The 6,000-nt window shown below is 46.8% G+C and overlaps 1 long non-coding RNA gene across 1 annotated transcript in view; it reads left to right on the forward strand.

Moving 5' to 3' along the window:
* Positions 1-5,423, forward strand: part of LOC118004241 — a 60,976-nt gene extending 55,553 nt beyond the window's left edge. Inside the window, exon 3 of the long non-coding RNA XR_004677521.1 lies at positions 4,522-5,423. This is a non-coding gene — a long non-coding RNA (uncharacterized LOC118004241). The remainder of the gene's footprint in view (positions 1-4,521) is intronic.
* The last annotated feature ends 577 nt before the right edge of the window (positions 5,424-6,000 follow it).

The raw sequence follows: 6,000 nt of genomic DNA on the forward strand, positions 1-6,000 counted from the left end.
GATTTTATTTATTTATTTGACAGAGAGAGACACAGCAAAGAGAGAACACAAGCAGGGGGAGTGGGAGAGGGAGAAGTAGGCTTCCTGCTGAGCAGGGAGCCGGATGTGGGGCTCGATCCCAGGATCCTGGGATCATGACCTGAGCAGAAAGCAGATGCTTAACGACTGAGCCACCCAGGCGCCCCACATCCAGTTATTTTATTCCATTACTCATCAGCAGCCTGTACTTCTGTGATTTGTCTCCTCTTGGCCTGTCAGTTTGACCCTCAGAACGCTTGGTCTTCTTGTTCTGAACATCACCTTTCTCCTGCCTCAGCAAGCAGCACAGAGCAGTGAAAAGACCTCTGGAAGAGCGTATAGCAAGGGTGGGATGGTGTGGTGTCAGGAGACTAAAGATCTCCATGGCATCTTCTCCCCACCTCACCCTCACACATGCTACGTCCTGGGAAGCAAGTGGTCCAGAACACTGCCTCTGGGGTCCAGCAGAGCTGGGTCATTGGCTGTAAGAGCCTAACTTCTCTGAATCTTAGTTTCCTTCTCTGTAGAATGGGGATAGAAATAGCTACATCTGTGGATTACAGTAAGATATTATTTATAAAATGCTTTACCTGGTACCCGGCACATAGCAAGTGTTTCGTAAAGATGACTATTAATCAGGGCATGTGCATTCATAGTGTTATAAATATGGACTTTTGAATTTTATGATTTAAACAGTAAGGGTTATGGGAAGGCAGAAGAAAGTAGGGTAAGTGAGGACTAAGATTTGCAGAGGAAGTGAGTTGCAGTTAGGAATCTTAGACGCAACGGGCAGAAAACCCAACTCAAACTGACTTAAGTAGAAAAGGGAATTTATTGGCTCATGGAATTACAGAGTTCAAAGGATTGGCTTCAGGCATGGTTGGATCCAGGAGCTTAGATGATGTCTTCAACCTGTCTCTTCGCATCTTTGGGCTCTACTTTTCTCACTGTTGCTCCATTCTGAGGCAGAGTCCCACTTTGTGGTAACAAGATGGCTGCCTGCAGTTTCATGTATACACTCTATCTGTCTATAAAACTGGTAGGAAGAGCTTCTTTCCCCTCCAATCCTCCTGGCAGAAGTCTGGGTCTGACTCTTACTGTCCTGAAACAGGCCTAGTGCCCATTCCTGCACCAATCATAGAAGCCAGGGAAAGAAGCTGAGTGGGGTGTCATCTTTACTCAAACCACATAAACTTGGGTGGGAGAGATGGGTGAAGGTGATCAAGAGGTATAAAATAAACAAGTCATAGTTATAAAATAAACAAGTCATGGGGACATAATGATCAGCATGGTGACTATAGTTACTAACACTGTGCTGCATATTTGAAAGTCAAAGCAAGTAGGTCTTTTTTTTTTTTTTTAAGATTTTATTTATTTGAGAGAGAGAATGAGAGACAGAGAGCATGAGAGGGAGGAGGGTCAGAGGGAGAAGCAGACTCCCCGCCGAGCAGGGAGCCTGATGCAGGACTCTATCCCGGGACTCCAGGATCATAACCTGAGCCGAAGGCAGTCGCTTAACCAACTGAGCCACCCAGGCGCCCAATGCAATAGGTCTTAAAAGTTCTCATCACGGGCGCCTGCGTGGCTCAGTTGTTAAGCGTTTGCCTTCAGCTCAGGTCATGATCCCAGAGTCCTGGGATCGAGCCCCACATCAGGCTCCCTGCTCGGCGGGAAGCCTGCTTCTCCTTCTCCCTCTCTCCCTGCTTGGGTTCCCTCTCTCGCTGTGTCTCTCTCTGTCAAATAAATAAATAAAATCTTGAAAAACAAAAAAGTTCTCATCACAAGAAAAAAATTTTTGTAACTATGTAAGATGTTAACTAGACTTATTGTGGTGATCACGTTGCAATGTATGTAAATATTGAATCATTATGTTGTATGCCTGTAATTAATATAATGTTATATGCCAATTATACCTTAATAAAAAATAATGGGGGTGCCTGGATGGCTCAGTCGTTACGTGTCTGCCTTCGGCTCGGGTCATGGTCCCAGGGTCCTGGGATCGAGCCCCACATCGGGCTCCCTGCTCCGCGGGAAGCCTGCTTCTCCCTCTCCTGCTCCCCCTGCTTGTGTTCCCTCTCTCGCTGTGTCTCTCTGTCATATAAATAAATAAAATCTTTAAAAAATAATAAAAAAAATAATAATGCATAAACTTAAAGTTGATGGGGGTATGATTCCCTAAGGAAAATATGGATATTATTAGTGGAAGTAGGGTAAATGGTTTTACAGGCTGAAACACGTGGGCCTTGGAGAACAGCCCTGATTTGGGTGACAGAGAGGAGGGAGGAGGGCACCCAGAGATTCATAGCCAAGGGAAAGTGAGAAGAGGGTCTTAAGTATGCTGTGAGCATGTCTCCCACCTCTGGGGCATAGGGAGCAGACATGTACTATGGATCCCAGAGAGAAGATGCAGAACAAATGTGCTTGGGGACAGGGGAGTCACGGGACCTAGATCTCCACTCATGGGGAGCATGGAACAGGCTGCGTTGGGCCAGAGTGGGCTTCTCATCATGGGAGAGCTGTGCAAGCAGAGCTGCCTTGTCAGAGTTGCTATGGGAGAAGTCTTCTAGATGGGCTCCGACATGCCTTTCTTTTTTTTTTTTTAAGATTTTATTTATTTATTTGAGACAGAGAGAATGAGAGACAGAGAGCATGAGAGGGAGGAGGGTCAGAGGGAGAAGCAGACTCCCCGCCGAGCAGGGAGCCCGATGCGGGACTTGATCCCGGGACTCCAGGATCATGACCTGAGCCGAAGGCAGTCGCTTAACCAACTGAGCCACCCAGGCGCCCCCGACATGCCTTTCATTCCCTAAATCTGAAATCCTATAGTCCCAGCCCCCATCCTGATCCTCACCCCTTCTCTCTCTTCTAAACTCTTCTCTGAGGGGAATGCTACATCCTTCTTGCTGATATGTTTACGGGGTGTCTGCAAACATTCTAGATTCTAATTCTGGTTCCTGCAGGAATGTGGGACCTAAGGGGAACCCCTTGGGGCTGTTTCTTCTTGGGCACAGGAGGGAGTGAGGTTGTGTGATCTCTGGGGCCTCTGTCAGCTCTGACCTTCCAGTGGTCCGGTCTTCTGGGAGGGATGGGACATACCACAGTTCTCAGGCCAACGAGGTGTGTTGGCTCTTTAGAGTCTGAAAAGCACCAGCTGTCCCATTTGGTCCTTTCACTTGACCTGTGAGGAGAGCAGAGTGGGAGTCATAGGGGTGCGGTTTAATGCACAGCTTCTGGGAGTCCAGACTTGAGTTCAAACCGCGGACCTGCCTCTAACTATATGAACTTGGGCAAATCTTCAGCTGAGCCGCTTTCCTCTTCTTAAAACACAGCCAGTAATTCAACTTTGTGGGTTTGTTATTTGCTGTGAAGATTACATAAAGTGTGCAAAGTGCTTAGAACAGCCCTGGGCCCTTGTGGGTCAGGCTGGAGAGAGGTGAGTATGGTGGAATCGAGTTGAGCTGAATAACACTATCCCCTCACAGGCACCCAGCACTTCACAGGGCCCAGCATGCTCCCCACTCACCTCTGGTGCAGGTGAGGGCCGTGTGTCAGGCAGGTTTCTGGCAGGAAACAGATGGCTCCTTGAAACTGGGTAATTTGAAGAGAGTATGAGGAGGGTTCAGGAAGCCAGCAAGGAATGGTGCCATCACCCTGGCTAGCAATGGTGAGGAGGGACACCATAGCGAGGCTCCAAGGGCAGGGGAGGAAGGGATTACTAGAAACTGCAGAGGCCAGCAGGCTGGAGCTGTGGCTTTTGGTAGAGAGTGCACCCAACCCGGCCCAACCCAACCCAACCCATGCTGACCCCACAGGGAAAGAGCTGAGGAAGTAAGTACCCTTCTCTCCCTCTACTCCTTCCCTTCTTTATGGTCTTCTACCACTATCTCCCTTTGCCCCAACCCAGATGGGAGCAAGGAGGCCTGTGGTGGGTGGAGAAGGGTGGTGAGCATCTAGAGGGGCAAGCAGGAGGGGCAACGGTCTGATGGGTGGGGGCCTGCCCCATTCCTCTTTATCCTGCTCTGGGCAAGGAGAAGGAGAGAGGAGCAGGAGAATGAAGGAATATGGGAGGAGGCTGTGAACCCAGGCTGTTCACCCTAGAAAGAGGCAGGAGGACAATCCACAGTTCCTCAAACACCCACATGCTCTCTATCCCCTCCAGGCCTTTGCTGTGCTATTTTCTCTGCCTGGAGCACCTTCTTGCTGGAGCTGGCTAACTCACCCTTACCTGCTACCTCCTCCTGGATCAATCTGTGCCTGAAGTCAAGCCCCAGACTTTTTAGTTTGAGTTCTGAGATACTCTCTTTTCATTTGAGCTAGTTTGAGGTGGTTTTTTTTTTTTTTTCCTTTCTTATTTATAACCTAGAATTCTAATTCAATGTCACCTTGAGACTTTTCTGCCCCTCTCTTTTATGATTTCTCACCTCTTCTTTTATGTTTCCATAGTACTCTGTGCAAACTTCTCTCATGATACTTTTAACAGTTTATTATGAATTTTATTTACAGGTATGTCTCCTCCACAAAGCTGTGAGTTCCTTGAAGACAGGGACGAAGTCGGATCCTTCCCTGTGTCCTCAGGGCCCAGCACAAGCTGACACACGTCACACTGGCCATCCCATACCAGTCATGCTATCTTCAGTTCCAAGTAACACAGATTAAAGGCACCTTAGCCAATTAGAGCCTATTGATATGAGGGCAGAGGTGTGGAGTCTGGAAACCATCTTCTGTGAAGAACAGAAGAATCAGGAAAGTTAAACTTGAAGAAGAGACCACATTTGCTGACCCAACAGGCCATTTCTGGGTACTTCTTCTGTGTGAGGCCCTGGGCTGGGCCTGAGGAGGCCACAGAGGATGCAGCTACAGTCCCTGCCTGGAGAGACCACAGTCTGGACAGGGTCAGATGTGGAATGAAGTAACTATAACACAGTGTGGCCACTGCCATTAGAGGGGGATGTAGGTAGACATGGCCAGGAAAGGACTCTTAGCGGAGGCCTTGCAGGAGGGTAGAGTTATGACTGTGTTGGAGGCGGGTTTCAGTTTAGGAGGAAGAATACCTGTCTAACAATCAGAATTCTGTAGGATGGAAGGCTGCCTGAGCACGGCCATAATGAACACTTCACAGACTGGATATTGATGTCTGTCCACAAAAGAACCAATGTGGAGGCGATAGGAAATTCTTCGTAACAACATAGATATGAAACTTGCTTCCTTTTACATGCTAGGTACTAGGATACAAACACAAACAAACAGTCTCTGGCTTAGAAAACCTCGCAATTTAGATATTGCAAAAATGTAACACTTTAGCCTTAGACCAGTGTCTCTTGGATTTGAATAATGTATGGATTCCTCAAAAATTATTGAGTTACTCAGTGCTGGCAATGCAAATATGTTCAAATTTAAACTCAGTATAAATTCTAATGCAACTATAAAAGCATATCTTTTATACAGGTAATTTTTTATTCAGTACAAACTTTTATTGAATATGAACAAAACTAAAAAATGAATAAAGTACCAATAACACTAATGCCACTGGTCTTGTTGAATTCTGTAAACATTTTCCAGCTAGTAAGTGAAAAAGGCATGACAGAATCAGAATATCACATTTTGTGGGGCGCCTGGGTGGCTCAGTCATTAAGCATTTGCCTTTGGCTCAGGTCATAATCCCAGGGTCCTGGGATCGAGCCGCACATCAGGCTCCCTGCTCAGCCGAAAGCCTGCTTCTCCCCCTCCCACTCCCCCTGCTTGTGTTCCCTTTCTTGCTGTGTCTCTCTGTCAAATAAATAAATAAAATCTTAAAAAAAGAAAAAGAATATCACATTTTTGTAAACCCCTAACAAAATAATGGATCTAGGGAATAATCATCATGAAAAAGAGAAAAAAAGAAAGATATTGCATGCCTCAATTACACACCACCACTTATGAAGCTGACTTGCCAAATCATATCAAGCATCAGGCTTTATCTTTCAAGCTTCAGGAAACACAGGA

Source organism: Mirounga leonina, unplaced genomic scaffold, assembly GCF_011800145.1.
Source record: "Mirounga leonina isolate KUSES-001 unplaced genomic scaffold, KU_Mleo_1.0 Mir_92, whole genome shotgun sequence".
Lineage (NCBI taxonomy): Eukaryota > Metazoa > Chordata > Mammalia > Carnivora > Phocidae > Mirounga > Mirounga leonina.